This window comes from Schistocerca piceifrons, chromosome 3 (assembly GCF_021461385.2).
Source record: "Schistocerca piceifrons isolate TAMUIC-IGC-003096 chromosome 3, iqSchPice1.1, whole genome shotgun sequence".
NCBI classification, from domain to species: Eukaryota; Metazoa; Arthropoda; class Insecta; order Orthoptera; family Acrididae; genus Schistocerca; species Schistocerca piceifrons.
Window position 1 is genome coordinate 134510351 of NC_060140.1, and position 14440 is coordinate 134524790.

A 14440-nucleotide genomic window follows, 5' to 3' on the forward strand; every position below is an offset into this window, starting at 1 on the left:
GTCTGTACCAAAATGTTGCCTCATGGTCAGCGATTCATTTGGGCAGAGATGAAAATCAGAGAGACCCAAGTCTGGACTGTATGGTGGGCGATCAAACAGTTTCCGTCGAAGGCACGCTGCAGGAGCGTCCTCATTGCCCTTGCCGTGTGCGAACGAGAATTTTCATGAAGAAAGAAATGAATGACAGCTGCATTGTGTGGACTGCATAAAATCCGGTGAAATCCGTCACAATCACTCATATCTGGCGGGAGACACTAGTGCTCTAGGCATCTTTTCGTGCACACTGTGCGCTCAAAACTGGAAAGAGAGACGTGACGCGATCGACGGGGCATACTACACAGACTGTCCAACACACCTATGGAAAGCTTTATCGAAATTTCACCGTCACCTCCATTTCGCCATCGATCTGACTGTAGTGATATGCACACAATAAGTCACGTTGTAAACGAGTGCTGTAACAGAGGTTTTCATGGTGGTATCAGGAGTCAGTGCGAAACATCCGATGAGGAGCTCCACCGTATTGAGTCTCTCAACATTCGTGTGCAGTCTGGGCTGTTGAATGTTTATACCGTGTAAATAGATACACATGGATACATTTGTATTAAATGTGTGTTGTTGTAACTGACGCATACAATAATAACAATAATAATAATAAATATAAGTCCACTCACTGATGTGGTGTGTGAAGTATAACTGCTTGTTCGAGCTGTTATTTGTCTGATTATGTCTTTGCGATAGCTACAGGGCGGATACATAGGGAGATGACGTACACTTACAGTTTCTGTCCTAAGAGATTGTAGTTTTCTCACCAGTGCCTGCCAATCAAGATTTTAGATATTTCTGTTTCACTCTCCCGCCAATAAAAAAAGGCTTGTCACTTTTCGCGTCGTCCTCCTCTGGATGCACTCGGTATTCCCTGTTATGGGTCCCATATGATTGAGCAGTATTAAAGCATGGGTCGTATAAGTGTTTTGTATGCAGGCACTTCGGCAGACAAGCTGCATTTCTCTAGTACCTTACGAGTGAATCGCACCGGCCATTAACTTTACCTGCAACTCACTCCTTGTGGAGGTTCCGGACCACATCTCTCTATCTCTACATGTTGCTGCTCCAAGATATTTCAGCCACATGACTAACTCTTGTTGTGACCCGTTAACTCAGAAGTCAAAGAATAACAAGCTTTTATTTTTTTTTTAATTTGGTGTTAGCTGTTAACTGTAACTAATGTAAATAAAAAAGTACACAGAAATGTGATTCTATTCATATTATCTCCTTAAGCTGCTTTCTCCAACTCCAATTGTTCAATGGAGCATACTCTATGTGCTGTTAAATTTTTGCACGCTTTTACGGAAACACCCTGTGTATGATCTACCCTGTATGAGATACTTGTGCAATGAACAAGCTTGACTGCGTGTGATAAGTAACATTCTTTTCGAAAGCGGAAGAAAGATGAGTGTTCATACACGAAGTTACTCGCAGAGTATAAAATTCATATACTGCATTTAACAAATCATAATTTTAAACTTGAATTCATCAGTGACATGAGAATGTAAATAATTCGTAAAAGTTTCGGTTCAGTGTATAATTATTAAGAATGAAACTACATACATGGATACAGGAAACATTACAATTGTCCATACTATGTAGCATACAAGGCCACCACGTAAGAAGGAATTGAACAAAGAGAAATTGTAGACATGTTAGAAAAACGATAATGTGATGTATTCAACACGCATGTTATTTTGCTGGATTAACGAAGATCCTGTATCGACCTAGATGCATCTAAAACTGACTACCTCACTGACCAATGAACATTAAGTCAGAACAAAGGTAAATGAACATGAATGACCTGAAAATGCTAGCCACAATCTCATCATACTTTCGTAGCTCGTTATTCGAGAATGATCATCAGAAAGCAACTTCAAAGGAAGCTACTCAGTTACATCTGCCGCCCATACCAAAATCGTGGAAGAAACAACCAGAGCTGGTTGTGGAAGACTACCCGGAAACGCAGTCAGAAACCGACGAGAAAGCTCAGTCATTCAAACGGATCACAACGACGAGAACACGCACGCACTGGCTGACTGTGCTTCTACCCAGCTAGTCAGTACCTGATCATTTGGTACAGAACATCCTTGCGATATGCTAGCTATTCAAAATACGTGGAAGAAAGGATAATTCTGAAAGTTGAAACTGTGACAATCAACATCCAATTTTTAGCGATTTAATCCTCTTCTTAGCAGAAAATCTGTGCAGCGCTGCCTGCCAGTCGGCCCTCTCAGGCTTGTATTGTTTAAATTGATATATATTGACACTATTTTGACTAATTATGACGTGAAGTACTTTTGAAGTATAAATAATTTTAAAATAATTTTATTTATTTCAAGTTTACATTTTAAATAACACAATTTTTATACTTTTTCTGGTGGCTTTTATTCTTATTGCAAATTTGCGCATGGTCTACAGACAATGGATTATAGGTTTGGTGCACGTGTAACATGTAATCAGACTTTTTCTATCTTTCTTCTCTACACAATACGCCCATCTTCTCCTTTTCTTAGCTGGTGGTTTCACTGCCCTTCCAGGATCCGGCGCTACTAATGAATTCATTGACTTCTTTATACCTGATAGTTGCTTTCCCAAATTGATGATGAAATATTTTTATTGGTACCAGCATCACCCAAATTGTGTGTGCTTTCATTACACATACATCGATCATGTTGAAAGAAACCATTAGTGGCCAGCGCCTTGTTTTTCTCTTCACACTGTAGTGCTGCGTCCTCTGGTCCACGGTGTCAACGCCGCTCTTTGTGGCACTGTTTGTCATCATAACTTCAGCCATCCTTACTTGTGATGATGACACCGTTGGTTGATCAGAAAAGAGCTAAGGATGGTAACAACTTTGTTTTTCTTAGGAGGCTGGCCTCACATCTGGTTGAAAACAAAATAATGTAGAGTATGCTTCATATCGTTCAGGCATTTCACCTTTGTTTTTTCGTATAGTACCGACTATTATCAGATCTTTTCGCAACAAATAATGAGCTAAATGGAGAGATGTAAAAAATTCATTACAGTCATATTATGTCCAAACTTTTCAAGTTCAATCACCAGGGTTTTCACAACATTCTCTCCAAGTCCCACAGCTGTGGTTTTATCACAAAATATGGTCCAAATGGCTCTGAGCACTATGGGACTTAACATCTGAGGTCATCAGTTCCCTAGAAGTTAGAACTACTTAAACCTAACTAACCTAAGGGCATCACACACATCCATGCCAGAGGCAGGATTCGAACCTGCGACCGTAGCGATCGCGCGGTTCCAGACTGAAGCGCCTAGAACCACTCGCCCACACCGGCCGGCGTGGTTTTATCCTCTTTCCCCAAATACACTTCATCTTCCAGCAGTAGCTTGTAGCATTGTCACAAATTGTCCAGCACTTAATTCCGTTTATACCAGATTTTGATGAGATGTGTTGTCGACATGGAGAGTGACCTTATAATGTGACCAACTGTTCATCCAGTCATGCACCATCCTGGAATATAGGCATCCCTAAGGATAGTTTTCCACATCTCAAAACCTTCTCTGACTGGTTCAGTTTGTCACTTGACCTATTCTCACGTCGGGCTGCTGCATTGTCAAAGGGCAACACTCTCAAGATAGCACGGAAGCAGTTGCGAGACTTAATTTCATTGAACAGTGGTCGACCATTCTAAACACTCGAAGGCAAACTATTATTTCCATTTCCCGACTTGTAAAATCCAGCCAGGATCAGAAAAAGAAGAAACCTTTTCATTTCATGCATGTCTATATCTACCCAGCTCTCATAAACGATTCGCTCTTCCACGTTGATCCACATACACAATGTGTCAATGAGAGGAACACGAAAGAGCAACATAAGACAAGATTCTTCATTATCACAGTTCCTAATCGAATACATCCTTTTTGTTCCGCCTACCTGAAATACCAGCCTGAGGAGCTGTGGCCTATATTTTATTCCCATTACGAGAAAACAATAAGTCACACTCAGCAGATTTTGTACTACATTGTCTTTCTCCATCTTCGTAAAGGGATTCTTCATGCTCATCATCGTGTGGTTCTGAGTTTTCAGCGACATCTATCTCATCATCGTCATCATTGGAAGTTTCACATTCACTATGTGGGTTTTCGTAATCAGAAAACTGCTCCAACAATTCCCTTATCTCCTCATCTGACAGTTCTCTCCCCGTAACACTTTAAGTTTGTGGAACATACAACTGTCATCAAATAATGCATCAAAATAAACATGTGTTTATCTCAACGAGGACTGTTGAACACTGAAAGAATAACAACTGGTAAATGACGTAACACACGCTGCGTAGACAGACATCAGGTTGTTGAAAAATTGCTTCTAATCACACCGGCTTGCGAGGTCCGTATTGGAGGAAACGTGCACCAACACTTTAATACAAAGCCATAGGTAAGATTTCATTTTTTTTTCTAAAATTATGACTACCTTAGCAATTTAGGAAAAGTCATAAAATTTCATTAAAATAAAATGTACATTTACTAATAGAGAGGATATTAAACATCACGAGCCTCTGAGGCCCAATGATAGGTAAAGGGCTAAGCTATTTTCCAACACCACTAGTGACTGTAACAGCGATACGGATATTTAATGGTGGGAAGCAACCACGGATTTTCCTTTCTGAAGTCCCATTTGAAGACGGAATTCAACATTTCTGCTCATTAATAATATGGAAATTCGACTTTGATACAAGTGTACACAACATCTTTCGTCGCATGCAACACTCGAGAATAGAATCCAAGAGGAGACAGATGTCAGTCGAACACATACAGTTAGGTGGTTTACAGAGAACAGTAAGTTGTGGTGGTAGACATTTGATGGTCAGGTTCGTGTACGGCGTTTTTATCAATTAACTGTGTACATTTGTTGTTAGATCCCGGCACCGCATGACTCAGATGCTACAGTAGAAATAGTTTCCAACATGGCACCCAGAATATTCCATGTTTAGATTGGTGCATAAGTCCGTAGTGTTTTTGTTTTGCACGTTGACATGGTTTTATTTGTCAATTGTCATTTTTAATTGTAGTTCACTGTTGCTATTTGACTATACACAACGTCGTTTTGTCATTTGGAGCTAGTGTAGCTGTGGGCTCTAGGAAACTGAGTGCCGGGTGGAGAAATTAGAACATGTTCGACATATTCTTTTGTTTGAGTTCAGTAGAGCGGTGACAGCAGCTAGAAACATTTGCGCCGTGTATGGGAATAATGCCATCTGGCAGAGCACGGCAAGAAAACGGCTTTCTCGTGTTAAGGAGGATCGTTTAGACATTCGCTCCACGATCATGCGACATCTGCATGCAGTGGGGAAAGTTCAAAAATTAAATGTAGGGTTGCCGCATGCTCTAAGCCAAAACCACAAAAATCAGCGGGTGGCCAATTGTCCATCTTTGCTTGTTCGTCATCAATTAGCTCGTGAACAACACCGACCATTCCTATGCTGTATCGTTACTGGTAACCAGAAATGGTGTCTTTATGCTAACATAAGGAAAAGAAGGGAATTGTTGAGCCCAAACAAAGCAGCAACTACCCGTAAAAACACCTGCATTTGCGTCCACGGAAGATGATGTTATGCAACTGGTGGAACAGTGATGGTGTGGTGTATTACGAACTGCTTCCCTTAGATGTAACCATCACTGCTAATATTTATTGTCAGCAACAATGACGTCTTGCAGACGCCATCCAAGAGCAACGACCTAGAATACCGTGAAGTGACGCTACGCCACGATAACGCCGGGCCGCTTTCTGGTACACTATACATGAGTTGGGTCGGGAATTCATTTTGTATTATTCACCTGATCTTGCCCACTCAGATTTTCTTTTCCGCTGTCTATCGAACAGTCTTCAAGGAACTTCCTTTCCGGATGAAAATGCGCTCCGGAAGTGGCTCGGCGAGTTCTTCGCCTCAAAACCGCGTGATATCTACAGTCGCGGAATCGAAAAGTTACCCCAGCTTTAGCAGACTGGTAAACAGTGATGAGCACTGTTGTTACAGGTGACTAAAGTCTTTGTTACGTGTATCTGTTGTGTTTATTAAATTTATAGAAGAACTTTTCGAACTTATGCAGGAACCCAATATTAAGAGAACAAGCATATTGTGGATTCCATTAAAATGTACAGGTATTTTATGTTCCTTTCTAGTAACTAAATAATTATTCTCCACGAATATTTTAATAAACAGAAGATGCGGTTTTATTATTTTGCGTTATTGATGCCTCTTCCATCCTCTCTAACTCATGCAACATTTCAGCGTATTGATTCACAGTTACCCGAAAAAGAATATTTTAATACAAAAACGCTAGCGTCGTGTAATTTTGAACCTAATCAACAAAACATTTGGCATGCGATAGTATATCGGCGATGCACGACAGACTGCGGTGACGTATGCTGACAGAGATGTTTTGTGCTTTAAGGAGAGGCTGAAATTTCGAATACGAAAGTCCAAAAATAGTCAGGTAATACAGTACTTCTTTCCAAATACGTCTCGCGATATGATCATGATGGCAAAATTAGAGAAACTCAAACTCGTAGCAAGCTTACCGACAAATGTTCTTCTCTAGCAGCCTCCGCTAATGGTATAGAAAACGACGAAATGATTATGACACTGGAAGAACCTTCCGTGTAGCTCCCACGAAGTGGCTGCGAGGTATAGAGTCCTCCACAGATGCAGTGTATGTGGAGAACGATATTTTTAAACTAAAAACATGTTGAACTGATCACAATATTTTAATTTCCTGCTCGTCTCCACCAGCGTCTGATAGACGTATTAGAACAAAACAGCAATTATTAACCTAAGCGAGACGATGACATCACTTAACGTAGTGACCTGTATTGTCCCAGTCTAGTTAAGTATCTATAACTCCGAGTCAGTAACAGTTCCTGAGGGCTATTAGGATCCAGTACTAAGCAGAATTGGTCTCTTCTATTTGCCGGATAATAGACTATGATTTAAAACGCGAAGAACAATAGCAAAATAAGGTTTAATTGTTTGGAAATATCATTCTTGAACAAGAAAAACATAGCGGTATTCTATCATACTAATTTGTATTTTTATTCTATTTTACCAAGAAAAAAGTTATTTTGATTTTTGAAGACGTTTATTTAACTCTATAAAGCGAAGTGTATATGTAGCCCAGTACAGTTCTTAAACGCAAAAAGCCATTTCAGCCAAGTGTGGCTTAGTAGCACGAAACAGTTGCTGTCGGGGTAAAATAACCTTTGCAACTCTACTTGGAGGGATGAGTGAGGGATAGTGCTGACGTGTAATTTCAACAAAACTTGGTGTGAATATGACTTATTTGAGAAGAACTATACTATCGGGTTAAACATCCGTGACGGCTACGGTGGAGTTGTAAAAGTAAATGAAAACAAACGATATTAGTGTCGAACAGTTTTCGGAATTGCTAGGCTGAATGGTTACTGTCCTGATCACAATTCACCACTAGGGGTGTGGATGGCAGCAGCAGACCGCAAAATGTAAGGAACATCTGCAACAATTCAGCGGTACTTGAATGACTTAGTGTCTGGAATAAAACAATGCTGCGGTAAGAAGCTTCTAGGACACTTAGGGGTGGAATGAGGCTGTGAAGTGGGTGATGTGTGAAAACAGTTGAACATGAACGATATTATTATCGAAACCATAGGTTTCGAAGCGTACTTATTCTTTCAAAAACAAGTAAATAAAAAAATTATTTTTACGCTGTAGACATATTTCTTTGACACATTTCTTTCTAGTAGTATCTGCCAAAAAATGAGATAAATAGACACGCAGTCAACGCCAATTTAATCAATAAGTTTCCAGTTATTTTAACTTTGCGTTCAGGATATATCTCGTATATTGTAGAAACTTGCTCTTATCTATGCTTGGTCATAACCGCATAACCGCATGTCACCGCATAACATTTCATTTTGCTTTCTACACAACGTTTTGCTAACAACGGGAATCTTTTCTGAAGTGCAAAACAGTGAAGAGATCAACGAATATGTGTTAATTTACCATATTTTATACTGATGAAACTTCGGTAGAAGATTTCTTTTTGTTTTGTGACGCTATTACTTCCAAATTTCGTGTACACGTCTTGTCAGGATTAGCACCCCTCAATTTATTGTTAAAATTAATGGGAACAATTTATACACTTCCATCATTGTTTTGGCAGGTCCTAGAATATCCAGTGTATGGGAAGTTATTTTACAGTTCCTTTGTCTTGACACATCGTAACTGGTATCTACTGCCATTTAACCAGGGAACATCATAGGCATACACTCACTACATGTTGTGCAAATCACCCACTCCAGTCATTTACATACAAAAAGAAACACACACTCACACGATGGCTATTACATTTGCTCTTCTGAAAACCAACCTTCAAATAAGCTTCCGAACACACAAAACATTACGATCGTAAATTTGTGACAGCATAGACCAATCCTGTAAATTTGCCCGTTCATTGTTTATAAGTTATAAAATGTACATAGAACAAACTGGAGGAAATTTCACGACAAGATTTAAAGAACATATCAATCTGATTGACACGAAAATATCTTAATTTAGTTCACACATAAAAGAAAAAAACTGTGGTGTTGTCTGCAGAACGAGGACTCTTGGAAGGGAAGGGACAGGGAAGGGAAAGGAAGGGGAAGGAAATCGGCTGTGCCCTTTTGAAGGAAGCATCCCGGCATTCACCTTAAGTAATCTAGGGAATTCACGGAAAACTTAAATCTTGATGGGAAGACGCGGATTCGAATCGCTGTCCTCCCAAATCTGAAAAAAAGGCGCTAAGTTTCCTTCTGATGTACTTGATAATGCCAAAATAGTCGAAAGTGGTCAATTGTGATGTTGCAACATCGACGCAGGAAAATTCATTTAACTGAAACAAATGTTAACCAGTTTGTAGCCACAAGACTGAATGACAGAAAGGCAAACTATAGATAAAGAAATAAAGACTCGAGAAGTTACACTGTACTCGGAAAATCGAGGAGTCGGTATTCCCAAGTTCAGCTAGCAAAATTCACGTGCTGCAAGGCGCAGAGCGAAGTTGGTTGTGGTTTGCAGTTCTCAATTTCTAAATTGAGTTAGTATCTTCTGAACGACAGCACTACGTGCAATTTTTGGACTATTGGTGAGCGAGATACGAAACCTAGAGTGATTATTGTTGTGCGACACATTGCAGTTGGTTTCCCAAGACTTTTCTCTTCTGACGACCGAAAACGGCTACGAGCCACATGGAGGCCACTAGTGGACAATAATTTCCTCTCTAGCGGTCGGGCTACAGGTTTTCTGAAAACAGTCAAGTCACAAGAAGAGTCGTGTGAGTAGTGGCCTACATGTGGCCATTGAAAACTTGTCTAGCTGGAGAACGCGAAGCTCTTTACCCTTATTTGAACGAGCTGCAATTGAAGGAGCAGTGGACCATGGATCAGTGTCCACAGATAAAAGGCTTCCTTCGCTTTTGCGATTATGTCTCTCATACTATACAAAAAGTATAGTCGAACGTAGCCGTTTCGACTCTGTAAAGCGAGAAACCACTACACATTTTATGTTCGTTAGTTTAATAAGATGCTGTTACTGTGTTGGGGCTAATCATCGGCAAAGATAAATGCTTCAATTTGGGACTAGTGATAAGGCAAGCTTCTTGCATGTGTGACCTTTAAGGCAACACCATCTCTCCCATACCGGTAGGCTGGCGAATGCCAGATGTTTAGGCTTTCAGCGTCCTGTTGCCTTCCACGGAGGTTCTACTTTGTCTAGTTTTTTTTTAATTTCGCTCTCGATAGATTGCTTTTTCCATCACCTGATAGGAGTATGAGAAATTACTCCATCTATTATTTCACACATTCATTCATTCAGCCTGTTCGTTAGATCCCATCAAGAAGCAGAAACCGTCAGCAGTGTGGAACAAGCCAAGATAAACATTAATAGCAGACATGGAAGTCATAGAAACTTATTCTGTATAGTATAGTAACAGCAAATTATTACTGTAGTGCTTAATGCTATTCATTGTTATGATACATAAGTTTAATCGAATAGATTAAATAGAAGGCTGATCCTTTGAAAAAGCTGTTGCCTCCTCAATTATACTACATAACTGCTGTTTGTCTGCTGCAGGTAGCTTAATATTACTTCATAACAATGGAATATTGTAACGAAAGTGAGGTCTATTACGTTACTAGTATTCATGCAGCTTTACAATCAAAATTGCTGTTTGCCATGTAACTAACAAAGGTTTGCAATCCCAGAATGTAGATACACGTATCATTTATAGAAAGAATGTTTAATGAGATATATTTTTTTAATTTTCTTTTGAATTGTTTGGAATTCCCCATTTATTGGTCTATGTTAGATGCGAGTTTGTTGAATATTTTGGACTCAAGGTACGTAGCTCTAATGTAAACCTAAGATATGGAAGCAACGTCTGCTTGAAAACTGTTTTTGTGTCGCGTGTTTTGACTGTATAAATTACCAGCTTAAGATGATCATTTTTTTTTTCAGCAACGGAAACCATAAAGGAATAAACGTATCGGGAAACGAGTGTAAGAATTCCAAGTTCCTTTCAAACGGCTACTGTAAAATGTACAATTATCAACTTTACACGATATTATTATTACTTGCGTCTGCTGAATAAACACATTTTATACTAAAAAATGAAAATCCCTATGCTACGTATGTTCTACAGGATTAATTTACTGACTAGTTAACTAGTTTTCGGCTCACAAGGTCATCATCACACTTTAACTTACTATCGTCGCCAAAGAAGAAACAATGTTTGTGAGGCACAAACACACAGTAAACTTCATCTTCGACAGTGTGGTGGTAACGCAGTTTAAAAGACAAAAAGTTGAACAATAAATAAATCTAAAGGAAGCAAACACTAAATTCTAAAACTGTGCCAACACAACAGTTGATATTAAGAAAGAAACCGAATAACATAAAACAGAATTAGTAATTGACAAGATTGCTCCAAAAGGTATTAAACGCAGAAAGTGATACAGAAACCAGTTAAAGAAAGAATTAAAAACTGTAACAACAGAATATATGAAGTACACAGGCAATCGTAATAAGATAAAAAGCAATGAATAAATACAGGAATATGGAGGAGTATAAGGAACACATAGTAAATGTCATACATAGTAAATACATAGTAAATGCCATAGTAATGCGAAAGTAATACAATTTATAATACAAAAAATTGTACAATAAATAATACAGCATAAAGGGAGCAACCAGGAAAAACATTAACGCTGTACTAGAAAACCGTGCGTATATAACAGTTTACATTAAATAAACAAGCCAAATAAAATAAGATAATTATACAGACACCGGTTAAAAAGAGTTTACAATTGGGACAACCGAACCAACAAACCGAGAAACGCAACCTGTTCGAAGCCCTGGAAATCAACAAACATCTAGCCCACAATGCTCCCTTAATCTTAAATGACGATACCTGCTTAATGCTTCATCTCTTACAAAATTCACATAACCTCTCAGTTTTCCACTACTTTCTTCACTGTTCATTCCTACTTATTTCGTCATTTCCATGTATGTATTCGTTTCTTAAGCAATCTAGGGAATTCACGGAAAACTTAAATCTTGGTGGGAAGACGCGGTTTCAAATCGCTGTCCTCCCAAATCCGAAGAAAAGGCGCTAAGTTTCCTTCTGATGAACTTGATAATGCCAAAATAGTCGAAAGTGGTCAATTGTGATGTTGCAACAACGACGCAGGGAAATTCATTTAGCTGAGACAAATGTTTTTTTTTTTTTGTTTTATTGTGGTTGCCTTTATACTCCATAATTAGATTGTTACAGTTGTTAATCTTTCTTTTAATTGGTTTCTGTATCACTTTCCGACTTTCATATCTCTTGAAAAAGTCTTGTCAAGTACTAATTTTATCTTATTTTATTGGGTTTGTTTATTAATACCATCTGTTATATAGGCACAGTTTTCAAATTTAGTGCTTATGTTTTTCGGGTTTGCTCCCTTTATATTTATTTAGTGTTCAGCTTTTTATCTTTTAAACTGCGTTTACTGTGTGTTTGTGCCTCACTCTAGATAAGCAACATTTTTTTCCACTTTTGTTTACAACTGATTTTCCGACGATAGTTAAAGTCTGACGATGGCCTTGAGGCCGAAAACCGGTTAATTGAAAAATTAATCCTATAGAATATAAGCAATATAGTGATTTCCATTTATTACAATGCCGTTCTATCAGGAAGATACGGAAGGGTCAGTTAATTTTATTTACTTGTAGACACTTTCAAAGAAGAGGACAGCATCTAATCATTACTAATAATGCTATTTATTTACACAAATAACGCCGTAACCGGTTTCGAACCGAGAGGTTCACTTGTAAGACGGGTGTTCACGTCAGATGGACATTTGTTGAAGTTTGCGTAAGTTTTTTGCTCTTTATTCTTCCCTGCTGTGTAACAATCTTGGTATGGTTGTGCTGCTGAAAATCCTGCGACATTAAATGTGCATCTTGACGTGAACAGCCGTCTGAATATTAATCTGTCGCTTCGAAATCGGTTACGGCCTTATTTGTGTAAATAAATACCATTATGAACATTGATCGGTTGCTGTCTTCTGTTCTGAAAGAATCAACCTACATTTTGTTCACATCCATGGACGCAAAACGTCAGTTTTCGACAGAATTACAATAACTTTAATTACTTTATGTACACTGCACAAAATTCCGTAAGGCAGTGAAAATATTGAAAACAAACCAAACTCTTGTCTTTATCACAACACAGTGATAGATGGATGACACACTAAACTGAGCTTCTTTATTAGCACATCTATGTGTAGAATCCGTTTAACTTATTATCCAGATGGGCCCTAAAGAGCTTTACAGAATTTCTCATTTATTGTGCAGCCATTAATATCTATTCAAATGGTTCAAATGGCTCTAAACACTATGGGACTTAACATTTGAGGTCATCAGTACCCTAGACTTAGAACTACATAGACCTAATTAACCTAAGGACATCACACACATCCATGCCCGAGGCAGGATTCGAACCTGCGACCGTAGCAGCAGCGCGGTTCCAGACTGAAGAGCCTAGAACCGCTCGGCCACAGCGGCCGGCTTAATATCTATTATTGGCACTAATATGTCATTATTGCTGTCTCTTCTCATCAACTGACTCAAGCTAAGATATTTCATCATCTCGATGTCCAGAGCTTGAACTCTTCTTCAACAATATGTTTCAAACCGAATATTCAGCCGTGCTCAGCTCTTATAATCAAACAGCCCTCACTCACGTACCTACAGAAAGAAGCATAGCTCTCCCTGTACTATAGTGAGCTGTAAAAGTCACTCCTTCTGGTTAGCACCGCAGTTGTACAGCGTTTCTTGAAATTTCTTTGATTTCATCCAACAATAACTATCTGCACATGTATTACTGAAGCCCTTCATTTCAGTGAAGTCAGAATATCCGTGCTTTCTACTACTTTCATTCTGAGTTTCAGATCGCCCTTAGTACTCGTAGTCTTCGTCTTTACTAGATCCTCTACAAGATCTTTCTCTTCCATACTGCCGCTTATTGTTTTTATCTTTGTACGTTTAGACATACGGATCTTCTAAAAACGTGTTTTCTGCGACCACTGTGTAGAGCAATTTCCCACTTAGCGGGCTTATCAGCAGTTGCCTCAGCCAGTTTAGGGGCCAAGCAAACGCGCCTCCTCTTCGCGGAACGGAAGTCTTGCTGGGATGTCCCGCGCACCGCACGCTCGTGATGTCACGCTGGCCTTTTAGGGCCACGCTCCACGCTTCTGCGCTTTACGTCTGGTCGTCTTCCGTTATGTGACACATAGCTGTATAAAGTCGAAACAGGAAAACCGCAAGTACCCTACTCCACGGCAATCCTTTTTCGGGAAACTTACTGAGTTGTTAATGGTGCATTTTTTTCATATCAGAGCTTGTCCGTAATCAAAGCTATCTGTCCACAGCCGGAGGAGCCACAGCATAGAGGTGACAGTCTTTTCTAGATATGTTCTTCGTGATTTTTATACAATGTTCCATCTAGATCGCACTTTTAAATTCATTAGTAACTAGTTTTGGCAATTGTCACCATGAAATTCTGCTAAAACTTAGAACGAAAACAGAATAGTAGAAAAAAAACTACATTATTTCCAAAAACTGCTGCCTATGTTCAGTACAGCACCAAAACTTCACGTGTGCTTCTTCGGATACGTTTTATTCTGTCAGAGGTACAAGTCAAACAGCCCAAGAGTATATTTAAAAGCACTGCTAGATGGTACGGATGCTAAGATCACAACATATCTCTACTATGTGGTAAAATACAACTGAATAGTTCATGTAATATCATTTCAATACAGTACTGTAAATATCCTTACGTCATCTCATGAAACAAATATGAT